Raw genomic sequence first — 16,168 nt, 5'->3', positions numbered from 1 at the left:
AGAATAGGTATTAATTCTTCTTTAAATGTTTGGTAGAATTCCCCTGGGAAGCCATCTGGCCCTGGGCTTTTGTTTGTTGGGAGATTTTTGATGACTGCTTCAATTTCCTTAGTGGTTATAGGTCTGTTCAGGTTTTCTATTTCTTCCTGGTTCAGTTTTGGTAGCTGACACATCTCTAAGTCTCAATCACCTCATCTGTATTTGTGCCATGTTCACCTCTAGGGGCATGTTGACAAGAATAGAATTAGGTACTAAACTCAACACCAGGATCATTCACCTTCTTGCAAGACGGTAGAAAAAAGGATGAATCCTCATCTGCCTTAACTATGCATATGACCTTGATCACATTACCCAAGTCTCTTCCTACAAGTTCCTTAAATAGATCTTGAAACAAAAACTTGGGTGCAGTGAGTGTAGTTGGAATTTTATCCCAAATATGGGAAAAGTGACCCAGAAAGGAGAGACAAAGCTCTACAGTGTCTGAATGAGCCATTACCACTCTGGACCTCTGTCACCCAATCCTTCTGGAGTTCATCTCAATAATCCTGTAAAGTATACCTCAGAATTGTCTGGCCAAGGGACAGCACAGCTGGGAATGTTATTCACTGATACTTTTCTCTCACTGTTTGAGAGTTGCCCCTGGCACTTCAGAGCTGCTGTGCCCATGAATGGAAAAGTGCTTGAAGTGGGAAGTTGTCAGCTTCAGGTGACCTCAGTGGTGGGCTCTGGGGATGTGGAGTAGGAAATCAACAGCATCTGTTACAATAACCAATCCGAGTTTTGACTAACTGGTCTATAAATAAAAATGCCTTATCTATTAAAAAAGAAAGAAAGAAAAGAAAACATGGGTTCTGGTCTTGGCTTTGTCACAGGCTAATTATATGACGTTCAATGAGTCATTTATCCTCAGGCGTTAGGTTTTTGGATTTTTGCTTTTGTTTTCTTTGTTTGGTCAGTTGGTTGGTTGGTGTTGTTTAATCTGAAACAAGCAAGTTAGGTCATAAAGTTGTCTCTTAGATTCCAGCTCTACAATTTTTAAATGACTGATTCTCTTTTGCTTTTTCCCTTGAGCTATGCATTCATATTTTCCAGATACAACAGTAATAAGTGTACAATCTGTGTGAAACTGATCTATTATGGATGCCACAAATCAGAGAAAAATAATTCTGGCTACATATTGCCTCTCTCACCAAGCCTAGGCAGTATTTTTTGCATGATTTTTAAAGAGATCATTCAGTGAGATGCAGACTGGTTAAAATTATTCATGTCATCAAGCTTTTAGCACTTCCTTATGGCTCTGTTTCCTTGACACTGTTGAGCAATTTTTTGGATGGTAGGATAAAGTTTCCTTTGCTCAATTTCCTCCTATTTCTTTTCATTATTCCCTTTTAGATCAGAGAGCATTCTCCTTACTATCTTGGTGCTTACAGTTTTTAAAGATTTTGTAGTAATGTGCCATGCCCCAGTAGCTTTCTAAACTAATTTCAAACCCCTGGAGCTTCATGGAAATTTTGTTGCTTACATTTTTCCAGAGAGGTAGAATGTAAATCAGGTTATTAATATTTCAAATCTAGCTTCATGATACCATATTTAAAATTCTATTTTTGTTCTAAATAGAATAAACTCCCTCACATATTCCATTTCTAAATGGCAAAAATACTAAGGAAACTAAAAAGTCGTATCTCCTGCTGTGTCGTTTTCACTGCAGAATGGAAAGAAAGTGTCACCTAGCTAGTTCATAATTTGATGCTTCAGAAAACCTACCCCAGCTTACATTTTTCTTTTTGTTTTTATTTCACATTATTCATCCTCTCCTAATTTCCCCTTAACTATAAACCTTGCTTATTGTTATGCTCCTTGAAATATAATTTCCCTTGTTATTTAATGTTAATACATTCCTCTCTCCCCTCTAGGTATTTAGCTCTCCATTTTCTTGGTTATGTCATTACATTTCACTCATTTTATAACTCTACCCATTCATTTGTATGAGAATCACTTTTTCCTTTCCTTCCTGCGAAGGATGGATGATAATTGTCTGTCATCAGCAAGCTTTATGAATTTGTTTTGCCTGTTTTGTTTTTCAGGAAGACACAATAATTCTCAGTATTACTGTAGCATCTTTCATTTTATAACTCACTGTGTTCCTAAAATTATACAATTGGTATTTATATAACAGCCTTTGAAAATAATTAAATGGTGGTATGCATTTTACAAATATGTAGAAATGGGGATTATAAATAATTCTATGCAGCAATTAAAACTAAATTACTCTCTTTCTTTGGAATGGTTAATCCGGTTAGGGCATGGCCCACCTACGAGTATCTTACCTTTTGGGCTTCCTTTGTTGTTGTTGGGTGGCAGGGATCTTCAAATAGGCTTATGTTTCACTCAGCCCCCTTTAGTGCTGGAGGTGGTTCTGAGTGTATCTAGAACATGATAGAACTTAATAAATGTTAGTTTCCCATTTTTCTGAGCAGATATTGAGATGCATTCTGTTTCCTAGAACTAATTCTTTTTAGTAGAATTATGAAAAGTATGTGCGCATAATAGGTCATAGGATAAATTTCTCATCTTATGTCACTGTGTGTGATTATCAGTGATGCTCATTCTGTCTGTGTGTAGTGCAATGAGAGAAAAAACATGTACACAAATGATTAAAATCCAACTATCCACTGGGATAGTTGTTTCTAGAAGTAAGAGTGGAGTGCAGTGAAATTTACTAGAGATGAAATCATACATTCTACCTAGGAAATTCAATATTTACAAAAGAAGCTAAGATTTGAGCATTGTAGTTTGCATGGCAGAAAAGAACAGTATGAGTAAAATCAGTTCTGAGGAAGTGTAGCAAAAAATCTGAGTAAAGTCAATAAACTTAGTAGCAAGAAAATGAAATCTCTGAAGTTAGTGCAAGTGAATGATAGTATTTTAATTATGCATATGCTGTCAAAACCAAGGAAAATCTATACATCTAGGACACAAAAAGCATAGCAACTAGAGAAGTTCAGAACCTCTATTATTTATAACTGAACTATTTTCCCATGTATTTCTTATTTTTTATTCTACTGCCAGTTAATGCAAGCTCTCATCACCCTAATTCCAAATTCCCAGTTGAATAATCTCAGTTTGAGAGAAGTGACCCTCTGTTTAATTCCTTCAGCTATTGAAGGTCCAGAAAACAATTCTATACTATGTTCTTTGAAGAGGATTTGAGTGGAAGCATTTTCATAGGCTTGGGGACATGTATGGTAGACTAATCCTCTCCTTAGAAGGAGAATAGTGGCTGATGAGACTGATAATTTAGATATGGGTGAAAATAGGAAAGACTATTATTCCAATCACTACTGCTATATAACAAGCCACTGTAAACAATTGTGTAAAACAACAACCATTTTTTATATGCACATACTCTATGAGTTACAAATTTGGATAGAGCACTTTAGGAACAGCTTGGTTTTTTTCACACGGTATCTGGGGTCTCAGCTGGGAAGACTCAGTGACTGAGGATGACTCAAGAGTTGAGGGCTATAATCTGAAGTGTGCACGCACATGACTTGTGGTTGGTGCTAGCTGTGGCCTGGCACCTCAGCTTGAACTGCAAATCACACGTACACGTGGCTTCTCTATGTGGCCTCTCCACGTGGCTGCTTGAACTTCCTTAATTGCTATTTTGATGGAAAAAAGATTTAAAGAAAAATGAAAACTTGGGAAAGTGTTTACAACATACAGGAAAGGGAAAGAGTTATGCATAATTTTTTAAAGTTTTTAAACTTTAGTTTAAAAATAGTAAGAAAGTAAAGACCTCCAAATAGAAACTAAAGTGTATTAAGAAAAGAAAAATTACAAAAATCTGGTAGGTGCATGAAAAAGTATACAACGCCCCTGCCATGTAAAGAAATGCAAGTAAAATAAAAAATAAGATAGCTTTATCTTCACCTATCAGATTGGCAAAGATGAAAAACTGGAAGATAACTCCACTTATCAAAAATGTGAGGGAAAGGAAACTCGGTTTACTTTTAGTGAGAGGACAAACTTATATAAATTTTCTGGAAATTTCATTACAATTTTAACTGCATAATCTTCAGCACAGCATTTTAAATCTAGAAATTTATTCTCAGGAAATTCTCAAGCAAGTGCAAACATGCATATAAAAAGTCATTCAAAATAGTGTGATCTATAATACTGAAAAATTACAAACAACCTACCCTTCTAAAAGTTTAAGAAATTGGTTTGATGGAAGAGAGAATTGTTATATATGCAGGTTTTAAAATAATTGTGTAGGTTTAGGGGTGCCCGGGTGGCTCAGTTGGTTAAACGTCTGCCTTGGCTCACGTCATGATCTCAGGGTCCTAGGATCGAGCTCCATGTCCAGCTCCCTACTGAGCAGGGAATCTGCTTCTCCCTCTCCATGACCCCCTCACCCCTACTAGTGCTCTCTCTCTCTCAAATAAATAAAATCTTTTTAAAAAATAAAATAAATAGGGCGCCTGGGTGGCTCAGTTGGTTAAGCAACTGCCTTCGGCTCAGGTCATGATCCTGGAGTCCCTGGATCGAGTCCCGCATTGGGCTCCCTGCTCGGCAGGGAGTCTGCTTCTCCCTCTGACCCTCCCCCCTCTCATGTGCTTGCTCTCTCTCATACTCTCTCTCTCAAATAAATAAATAAAATCTTTAAATAAATAAATAAAATAAAATAAATAATTGTGTAGATATAGGGGTGCCTGGATGGCTCGGTTGAGTGTACAACTCTTGGTTTAGGATCAGGTCATGATCTTAGGGTCATGAGATAGAGCCCAATATGGGGCTCCATCCTCAGCGGGGAGTCTGCTTGAGATTTTCTCTGCCCCTCCCCCCTTCTCTCTCTCTAAAATAAAAAAAAAAAATCTTTAAAAAATAAAATAAAATAATTGTGCAGATTTATATTAATTGACATAAGCTGTCCAAAATATTATAATGATCAAGACAGAAACTAGCTTACAAAACATCATGAACTAAGTTTTGTCCAATTATTTATTTAAAAATGTGTATGTATGTTTAAATGAATAAAAAGAACAAAAGGCAGGGAAAAAAAGACTTAACCAAGAAATGCACATTTGAGAAAATGACTTAGTCACTTATTGAACAAAGATTGAGTGCATGTTTTGCTACAGGTATTTTTCTGGGTACTGGAAACAATGGCAATGAAGAAAGCAGACAGAAGCACAACTTGAAAAGCAGAGTGTGGGTATATCCATGCAGGTTCTTGCTCTCTCCAACCCCATAAGAATGTTGAGCATTACTAGACAGTATTTTAAGCTCTTTTTAAAAATTACCTAGTCTATTTATTTGTTTTTATTTTAATTCCAATATAATTAACATACAGTGTTATATTAGTCTTAGGAGTACAATATAGTGATTTAACAATTCCATATATCACCCGGTGCTCACTACAAGTGTATTCCTTAATCCCCATCACATTTCTATTTTCCCCCACCCACCTCCCCTCTGGTAACCACCAGTTCTTTCTCTATATATAAGAATCTTTTTTTGGCTGGCCCCTTTTTTCTTTGTTCATTTGTTTTGTATCTTAAATTCCATGTATGAGTTAGATCATATGGTATATGTCTTTCTCTGAATTATATCACTTACATAATCCCCATTAGATCCATCCATGTTGTTGCAAATGGCAAGATTTCATTCTTTTTTATGGCTGAGTAATATTTCATTATATATATATGTATATATATATATATATACATATATATATCCCACCCTTCTTTATCCATCCATCCATCCATGAACTCTTGGGTTGCTTCCATAATTTAACTATTGTAAATAATGCTGCAATAAACATAGGGATGCATATATCTTTTCAAATTAGTGTTTTCATGTTCTTTGGGTAAATATCCAGTAGTGGAATTACTGAGTCATATAGTAATTTTATTTTTAATTTTTGAAGAACCTCCATACTGTTTTCCACAGTGGCTGGACCTGTTTGCATTCTCACCAACAGTGCACAAAGATCCCTTTTTCTTCATATCCTCACCAACACTTATTGTTTCTTGTGTTTTTGATTTTAGTCGTTCTGACAGGTGTGAGGTAATATCTCATTGTGTTTTTATTTTTTTTTATTTTTATTTTTTTTTAAGTAGGCTTCATGCCCAGTATGGAGCCCAACATGGACCTTGAACTCATTACCCTGAGATCGAGAACTGAGCTGAGATCAAGAGCTGGACTTAACTGACTGAGCCACCCACACCCCCTCATTGTGGTTCTGATTTGCATATCCCTGATGATGAATGATGTTGAGCATCTTTTTATGTGCCTAGTGGCCTCTGTATGTCTTCTTTGGAGAAATGTCTGTTCATATCTTCTGCCCATGTTTAAATTGGGTTATTTGGTTTTTGGTGCTGAGTTGTATAAATTCTTTATATATTTTGGATACAAACCCTTTATTGGATACGTCATTTACAAATATCTTCTCCCATTCAGTAGGTTTTCTTTTTGTTTTGTTGTTTCCTTTGCTGTGCAGAAACTCTTAACTTTGATGCAGTCCCAATAGTTGATTTTTGCTTTTGTTTCCCTTGCCTCAGGAGACATATCTAGAAAAATGTTGCTATGGCCATGTCAGACAGCCTGTGTTCTCCTCTAGGATGGTTATGGTTTCAGGTCTCACAGGTCATTAATTTAGCTTCAGTTTATTTTTGTGTATGGTGTAAGAAAGTGGTTCAATTTTTTGCATGTAGCTGTGCAGTGTTCCCAGCACCATTTGTTGAGATTTTTTTTTTCCCATTGAATATTTTGGCCTCCTTTGTCATTGCTAGGCTGGGTCTGCAGTTCCATATAATTGTGGATTTATTCCAGTGCTAGTAACATACTGTTTTGATTACTACAGCTTTGTAGTATATTTTGAAATCCGGGATTATGATGCCTCCAGCTTTGTTCTTCTTTCTCAAGATTGCTTTTGTTATTCAGGGTCTTTTGTGATTCCATGCAAATTTTAGGATTATTTTTTCTAGTGCTGTAAAAAACACTGTTAGTATTTTGATAGGGATTGAATTAAATCTGTAGATTGCTTTTGGTAATGTGGACATTTTAACAATATTTGTTCTCCCAATCCATGAGCATGGAGTGTCTTTCCATTTGTTTCTGTCATCTTCAATTTCTTTCATCAATGTTTTATAGTTTTCAGAGTATGGGTCTTTCACCTCCTTGGTTAAGTTTATTCCTAAGTATTTTACTATTGTTGGTGCAATTGCAAATGGGACGTTTTCTTAATTTCTCTTTCTGCTACTTCATTATTAGTGTATAAAAATGCAATGGGTTTCCATATATTGACTTTGTATCCTGCAACCTTACTGAATTCATTCATCAGTTCTAGTAGTTTTTTGGTGGAGTCTTTAGGGTTTTCTATATATAGTTTTATGCATCTGCAAATAGTGAAAGTTTTTCTTCTTCCTTACCAATTTGGATGCCTTTTATTTCTTTTTGTTGTCTGATTGCTGTGGCTAGGACTTCCAATACTATGTTGGATAAAAGTGGTGAGTGGACATCTTTGTTTTGTTCCTGATCTTGGGGGAAAAGTTCTCAGTTTTTCACCATTAAGTCTGATGTTAGATGTGGATTTTTCATAGATGGCCTTTATTATGCTAAGGTATGTTCCCTCTAAACCTACTTAGTTGAGGGTTTTTATCATGAATGGATGCTGTACTTTGTCAAACACTTTTTTTGCATCTATTGAAATGATGATATGGTTTTTATCCTTTCTCCTGTCGATATGATGTATCATATTGATTGATTTGTGAATATTGAACCACCCTTGCATCCCAGGAATAAATCCCACTTGATCACAGTGAATGATTTTTTAAAATATATTGTTGGATTGAGTTTGCTAATATTTTGTTGAGGATTTATGCATCTACCTTCATCAGAGATACATTCCTTTCTCTTTTTTTGTCATGTCTTTATCTGGTTTGGGTATAATGCTGACCATATAGAATGAATTTGGAAGCTTTACTCCCTCTTCTATTCTTATTTTTATGACTGTTACTTTAAATTTTCTATCTTGCATGTTATTTATCTCCATTTCATTTAGGTTTCTTGCTGTGATTTTGTCCTATTCTTTCATTTGAGAAATATTCCTCTGCTTCCTCATTTTGGTTAATTCTCTGTGTCTGTTTCTATGTGTTAGGAAAGTCAGCTATGTCTCCTGCTCTTCAAAGTAATGGCCTTATGAAGAAAAGGTCCTGTAGTGCCCTAGAATGCAATGTCTCCTATTCACCAGAACCCAGCACCTGAGGGGTGTCTCCTATGTGTGTTGCATGTGCCCTACTACTGTAGCGGAGCTGCTTTGTCTACAGTCCTGTCATGCAGTGGCTCTCTCTGCCTACTGTGGGCAGGGTTTGGTCCCTGTGTTGTTAGTGGGCCAGTCTGGGGCCACCTTGGGCTTGACTTGGGGCAGACCAGGCATTTGCCAGAGCTGCAGTAGTACCAAACTGCAGAGCACTCTCCCTGTGTTGTTCCCCGAGAAACTTTCATTGCTAGGCTGGGTCTGCAGTTCCATTATATGTCTGCCCCCAGCTCACTGCTGGGGCCATAGTCAGACTGGAGTGAGTGATTATCTTCCTCTCTCCCCAGGGCAGGAGTTGCTTTGGAGTGATGCTGTCTCTTGTTGGAGCTGTTTGCATAATGCCAGGCTTGTGATGCCACTTTGGATGGATTTCTGTCAAGAGTATGTTGAAGGGGGTTGATCCACAAGAGAACATGGGGGTGGGCATTCTTTTCAAAGCTAGGGAGAGAGTGCTTGTGCTGAGCTGGTTCTGGCAGATGTCTATGTATCTAGGTTGGGCGAGGGGAGGGGAGGGAAATAGTACCCATCAGCTCTTTTGTTTTTGGAGAATTCTCCCAAAGATCACTGCCACTCTAATCCTGCTCTGAGATTAGTAAATATATCTTCCCATATACCCCAGGTATTTTTCAAACTGCTTCTTCTGTGCTGTATCTCAGCAGGACTGTTGCTATGCTGTCCCTTTAAGGACAGGGACTCAGTTTTTTCTCACCCTCTGGCTCTCTCAGTGCCAAGCCCACTGATTTGTAAGGTTCCATGTGTTAAGCCCCACTTATTGTAACAACTCACAACATTAGGCTCTTCTGGTTTTCAAAGCCAAATATTACAGGGATTTGTCTTCCCAGTGTGGGCCCCTCATGCTTAGGGTACCTAAGGGGTCTGCTCATCTCCCCTCTCCACTCCCACAGCATCTCTCCTTCCTACAGACAGTGCCACATGTTAGCTTACCTTCCAACAGCACCCTTTCTACCCACTTCAATGTTGCCACATTTAGCTGTGGAGAGTCTGTCCTGCCAGTCTTCAGGTCCCTTCCTGGGTATTTACACTGATGTGGATGTTACCTAGTTGTATTCATGGGTCAAGGTGAGCTTAGGACCCTCCTACTCTGCCATCTTTCACAGAAGTCTGAGGCCATATTTTTAGCTCTTTGATGGGGATTCAGAGGATGGGCATAGGAGGAAATGAGGAGTGCGTCAGGAATGGCAGATAAGTCCATTTACATATTGAACTAGGAGCAGAATGTGTTGGGTTTGGACAAATAGTTCCTGGATTTAAAGAACTTTTGTTCATGGTTTTGAGAAGAGAGACATATAAAAAAAGCTGGGGTTTGTGTTTGCAGAGGACGGAAGAAGGAATTTATGTATGAATGTTGAGCTTTTCAAGCTGCTTAATAAATGCAAGTAAAGATTTGTGTTTTTTCCAAATTACTTCAGGTTCTCATGCCTGGTTTATGAACAATAGAATATACAAGAACTAGAGAGTGAACTGGGGACCCTCAACCTAATCAGGGAGTCAGAAGACTTCTCACTGAGATTATGGCGTCTAAACTCATATTTAAAGATGAGTATCCAGCAGTAGGCAAAGATCTCAGGGAAAGGGATCAGCATTTTAAAAGCCCCTAGAAAAAGTCTATAAAGTACCTTAAATCAGGCAAAATAAATGTAGTCTGCTAAAGCATTCAAAGATGTATCAACAAGTTCTAGTTGAAGGAAAATATGGCTTATGAAGTGGTAGGACAGTGGGACATGATATATACCTTCCAGACATGGATTTATCATATAGATTCGATTTGAGGCTATATACCCAGGCCTAGAACATGATCTGGACATGGCTTTCTTTAAGAAAAAAAAAAGATATTGTGTTCATGAATTGGAACACTCAATATTGTTCAGATATCAATTCTTCCCAACTTGATCTATAGATTAAATGCAATCCTAATCAAAATCCTAGCAAGATATTTTGTAGACATACATAAACTGATTCCAAAGTTCATATAGAAAGGCAAAGACTTAGAATAACTAACACAATATGGAAGAAGTAGAAAAATTGTAGAACTCACACTTCTCTATTTCAAGATTTACTATAAAACTACCTTAATCGAGACATTATCATATTAGCTAAAGAATAGACACATAGATCAATAGAATAAAATAGAGAAACAAAAGATAGACCTACAAAAACAGTAAACTGATTTTCAACTAATGTATGAGGGCAATTCAATGAAGAAAGCATAGTCTTTTCAACAAATAATGCTGGAACATTTGGACATCCATATGCAAAATGGTGAACATAGACACAGACCTTTCACCTCTCACAAAAGTTAACTCAAAATAGATCATAGATCTAAGTGTAAAATGCAAAATTATAAAACCTCATGACGAAAATGAGAGAAAATCTATGCTACCTTGTGTTTGGTGATAAGTTTTTAGATACAACATTAGAAGCATGATCCATGGGGAAAAAAATGATAAATTGGACTTTAATAAAATTAAAAACTTCTGGGCATTAAAACACATAAACTACTGTGAAAAGGCAACCCATGGTTAAATGGTAAATTTTATGCTATGTATATTTTACCACAATTAAAAATAATTTTAAAAATTTAAAACTTCTATGAAAGACATTTTTACAAGCATAAAAAGACAAGCCACAGACTCAGAGAAAATATTTGCAAAGCATGTATCTGATAAAGACTTGTATCCAAAATATACAAAGGATTCTTAAAACTCAACAGTAAGAAAATCAACAACCTAATTTTTAAAAGAGCAAAAGAAATGAATAGGCACCTGAGCAAAGAAGATATACAGATGGTAAATAAGCATATGAGAAGATTCTCAGTGGCATGTCATTAAGGTAATGCAAATCAAAACAAAGAGATGCAGCTACATACTTTTCACTGCTACAAGGCTAAAATCCAAAATTCTTGAAATAGCAATTACTGGCAAGGATGTGGAGCAATAGGAACTATTATTCGTTGCTGGTGGGAATGCAAAACCCTATAGCCACTTCTGAAGACAGTTTGGAGGGTTCTTACAAAACTGACCAGAACCTTATCATATCATCCCATAATCCCTCTCCTAGGCTGTTTACCCAACTGACTTGAAAGCTAAACCCACATGGGAACTACAAAAACTCCAAACTGATTTGGAGACAGACACCCTGCCTGGGCCATTGGTAGAAGGAATTATCCTTCACAAAACAGAACCAAAGCTCTTATCTTGCATAAAAAATAAGACCCAAATTCACAATATCCATGAGGTGCAGAAACCTTGAATAAGAAACTAGTATATAGTTCCAAACTGGTTGACCCAATAGGGTCTTGTAAAATCCAAGAAATTCCAGCTTTTAGAGCAAAACTCCCAATTGAGACAAACTCAGGAAAACCCGTTAAGTGGATAATTCATACTTCATACTAAGAAATAGAGACCAAACAGATCAGAAAGAGATTTTAAAATATGTTTAAAATATTCAGAGATCAAGGAAGCAAGAGAACCCATGAAGAATAAAGATTTTATGAGAAAAAAAAAAAACACAGATGTATTTGAAAGGAATCAAGTGGAGATTCTGAAAATAAAAATAATCAATGAAATTTTTTAAAAATTAATAGATATGTTAAACAGCAGGCCTATTAAGAGATCAAACCAAACCAGCTGAGAACTGAGAATGTCTGTTGCATTAATCCACGAAAGAAGATGACTGCTTGAATAAGACAATGGCAGTGAGAGTAGAAATAAGTGGAGAAATTTAAGAAGGACTTTGAAAGGAGAATCAACAAGATTTGGTAATGTATACTCCAGCCTCCCAATACATCCCTTCCTGACTTAGAAGAGAGGCATCCTGGCTGTGGTTTGAGCTGATGTGGAAGCTTCTTCATGATGCCTGGCCTGTGGTAAGTACTCATTGATACTGTTCATTGTGATGGTATTGTCATTTTATTATTATTACCATTAAAGTGTCGGCTTTACTAGGGAACATGGAGGCTGTCTTTTGTTGCTTTCTATTGTCCAGATATGTTACAGGACAACTTGGCACTGCAGAGCTGCTCTGCTTCAGTCACATTGAAAAAAAAAAATTGACTGAAATATGAAAAAAAAACAGATCGCTCGGAAAGCATACATCATTGTTTGTAATCATGTATACTTGATTAAGGAAGCAACCCAAGTCAGCACTAGAGAAACTGGATTATTAAATCAATGAGGCTGGGGCAGCAGCCGTGAAGAGCAACCATGGATTATCATCACCTCATGATGCTGACACAATTTAAAAAATTCAAAAACCATGTGGAAAAGAAAATCGTAACAAAATAAAAGAGACACGGTTTTAAAGATTTCTTTTAAAAATATGCAGACGTGATTTCTGTGGAAAAATTTCTCATCAAAGTAAGAAATAACTTTTATGGGAATATGCAATGCTCAACAATGTGCAGTAAAACAAGCACACTCTTGCATTCCTGGAGGAATAATTATATATACGGTTGTAAAACATTGTCAGCAAGTTTTAAGAGGCCTAAGAACATTTATGCTTTTTAGTGTAATAATTCAAGTCCCAAGAATTCACTCGAAGGAAATTGCAGAAACGAAGAAATATATGCATTGCAGTGTTGTTTATAATGGCAAAAATACTGGACACAATCTAAGTAGTCAATCAAAAAGTAGTGGTTGTAATACATGGTTTGGTTATTTTAGACTATTACGTGGCCATAAAAATCTATTAATAAGCAATTTTTAATAATTAATGCACTGATTATTCTCCATTTGTTCCCCACTCTGCTAGAGCCATTCTTCTTTGATCTTCCATTCCTTTCCTCGATCTGTCCTCTGAGAAGTTGACTACTACAAAGTGCATCATACAGATTCCTTGCCACTTCAGTTTCCATAGAACTCTAGGAAAACGTGGTATCTTTCCTTTGTCCTTAAGGCCCTACTGCTCCCTACTGTTGCTATCCTCTGATGCCCATCATCCCTTGTCCTTAATCCTAACCACACTTCTGTATAGAGGCTTTTAATGAAAGTCTCTTCATTAAAACCTTCTTAGTAAATTCCATTTCCAAACTGAGATGAATGTGAACTCTTAAGTCATAGAACTGCATAACCTGTATGATCTAATGTGAAAATACATAGAAACACTTGTAAAGAAACACATGAACATGTGGAGAGAAGCTTCTTCTGAACAGTATGAATATGATTCATTTCTTTCATTTGTTTTCTACTTCTTAAAATTTTTTAAATAAATAAAGTATATGTAATTTGTTATTTCATGTAATTATTATTAAAATTGCCAATAATTATTTTATGGTAGAATAACAACTCTAAAAATTAGATGAACATATTTTAAATATACTTCTTCTTTTCAAAAGTGACTTAACCTGGCTTTTTTTGACCTTCAAAAGATCTCCAATATTTCATTGGTTTTTTGTTGTTGTTGTTGTTGTTTATTTATTTATTTATTTTTAAAGATTTTTATTTATTTATTTGACAAAGAGAGAGAGAGAGCGAGAGTAGGAACACAAGCAGGGGGAGTGGAAGAGGGAGAAGCAGGCTTCCCGCTGAGCAGAGAGCCCGATGAGGGACTCGATCCCAGGACCCTGGGATCATGACCTGAGCCAAAGGCAGCTGCTTAACGACTGAGCCACCCAGGCGCCCCTATTTCACTGTTTTTTATAGAAAGATTCCAAGTCCTGTTGTCCACATCAAGATAAATATTTTGACAGAAATTATTCTTACTTTTCACTTTTGATTGAGACCTTTTTATTCTTGAAAGGGGAAAATGTGATATCTAATTTTGTCTCTGCTTCTTTGGGGACAGGAACTTTAGTTCCTGCCACTGAAGACATTTTCATTACATCTAACTGGGCAAGTGTTCTTATACTCTTCACTTTCTTGGTTTTTAGAGAACTCAAATAATGTACTTCTGCCATCTTTGTTGCTGTTGTTGCTGTTGTTACTCACTTTCTTCTTAGGAAGATGGAGTGATTTTTCTGACCGGAAGCATAGGAAGAATAACTAGACATTCTCCACCATCCTGTTTTCTCCTGAAGCCAGCCTCCTGGAGACCATTAGTCTTCCTATGCTCTTTCATGCTGGAAGTGGTACAGGAGGCAGCTCTGGTGAGTGTGATGAAAGGAGATCTACCCCAAGTCTGGTGCTTTCTGTAAATGGGTGAATTCACCCAAATCCTGAGATCCAGGATCCATTTGACTAATGGATCTAAAGCCACAATCTGCATCCTGGCCTCTAGCAGTGACAAAGGTGGTATTTTGCCTGACATATTTACTCGTTTGTTTTATTTCACAAATTATTTAGTAATTATGTGGGAAAGAGAGATGTTATTTGTTGGTGGCCTCCTCAGAAATTGCAAGACATAGTTCTTTTACAATCATGTGTGTGTGTGTGTGTGTATATAAAACTTTTACTTGGTAGTCAAGCTTTCTGGTTGGTTTGAGTATTGCTATATGTTGTCATAATGTGGATGCCAAAGGACCTCACACCATTCTTAAACAGTCCATCAAGACTTCTTAGAGAATGCAGAAGGTCAAACAGTAAAAAGGAGAGTGAAGATCATTTGGAGAGCTGGTAACTCTCAAACCTCAAGAGTATGAATGCAGTTATTGAGCTTTATGTAGATGTTCCCTTTCCTCTTATCCTTTTAGCCCTGGAGTCCCAAAAACGTTGGCAAAATAAGTATTCTATATTATTCTTCTTAAAACTTTTTTTTTTGACACAGCTCAGTAATACACCACTTAGGAGTTAGGTAATCTGGCTACCCTAATATAATAGATATTTCTTCTAAATATCAAGATAGCAAATTAGATGCATTATTGCCTTTTTAGCTCCCTGTATCTTAAGCATTAGTCACTCAAATAATGTTGAAATCTTTTATTAGTAATTATATTAATTCCACTTGAATAGATCTTCATTTCATGAGTCACTGTACACCCTTATTTTCTTCTTAAATAAAATAATTTTAATGAAATAATTTTGTGTCAATTTAGATTTTATTATTATTGTTATTATTAATGCTACATTTTAATGTTACATTCATTACGTGATCTGTTAATAAAAATCTACTAAAGGTAGGCCATTAATCCATTTCTTTCAGAGTTCATGAAAAACTGATATACTCGCTTGACAATTTGGCAGCAAGAGATCATTTAGCATAGGACATATTTCACACCATATGATGAAGCATGATCATTCAGTTTGTGTGGAATGGATGAAAGATTGTTCACTAATCCCACAAAAGTGTACTGAGTACTTACCATGTGTCAAGTACTGTGCTAGTTACTGGACCCTAAAGGAAAAATTATACAAATGATATACATTAATTGAGTGATCACACAAATAATTATATAATGATAAATTATGAAAAATGCAATAAATAAAAATGTATAATATGACCAGGATTGTCAGGAAAATGTAGGAAAACTTGATAGATAGCTTAATGATCCTTTGCCCTATAGTTAATAAAAGTTTTCAACCTCTAAAATTTACTTCTTGCCTCTAAGTTGAGTCACTATAGGAACTTACAATTTTTTTAAAGATTTATTTATTTATTTTAGAGAGAGAGAGAGCATATGAGTGCACAAGCAGGGAGAGGGCAGAGGGAGAGAAACTCAACCAAACTCTGTGCTGAGCACAGAACCCAAGGTGGGGCTCGATCCCAGGACCCTGAGATCATGACCTGAGCTGAAATCAAGAGTCAGAGGCTCAACCAACTGAGCCACCCAAGTGCCCCAGAACTTGCAATTTTTATAATCAACTCTTTCCTTAAAATTCACCCAAAGACAATTATATGAGAAAAACATTTTCTTTCAATGTTATAGGTATTACAATCCGGATATCAGGACAC

At 36.4% G+C, this 16,168-nt stretch overlaps 1 long non-coding RNA gene across 1 annotated transcript; it reads right to left on the bottom strand.

The window, feature by feature from the left end:
- Positions 1-11: 11 nt before the first annotated feature.
- LOC145719638 (uncharacterized) lies at positions 12-15,854 on the bottom strand. Its single transcript, XR_014142513.1, has 3 exons — positions 15,579-15,854; positions 2,328-2,426; positions 12-979 (listed from the first exon to the last, which is right to left on the bottom strand). It is a non-coding gene; the product is annotated as an uncharacterized LOC145719638 (long non-coding RNA).
- Between the last annotated feature and the right edge of the window lie 314 nt (positions 15,855-16,168).

The sequence above is a fragment of the Leptonychotes weddellii genome, unplaced genomic scaffold (assembly GCF_054177405.1).
Source record: "Leptonychotes weddellii isolate Sample4059 unplaced genomic scaffold, ASM5417740v2 HiC_scaffold_60, whole genome shotgun sequence".
Lineage (NCBI taxonomy): Eukaryota > Metazoa > Chordata > Mammalia > Carnivora > Phocidae > Leptonychotes > Leptonychotes weddellii.
Note: the sequence above shows the minus strand (reverse complement) of the source record. Positions and strands in the feature narration are given on the sequence as shown.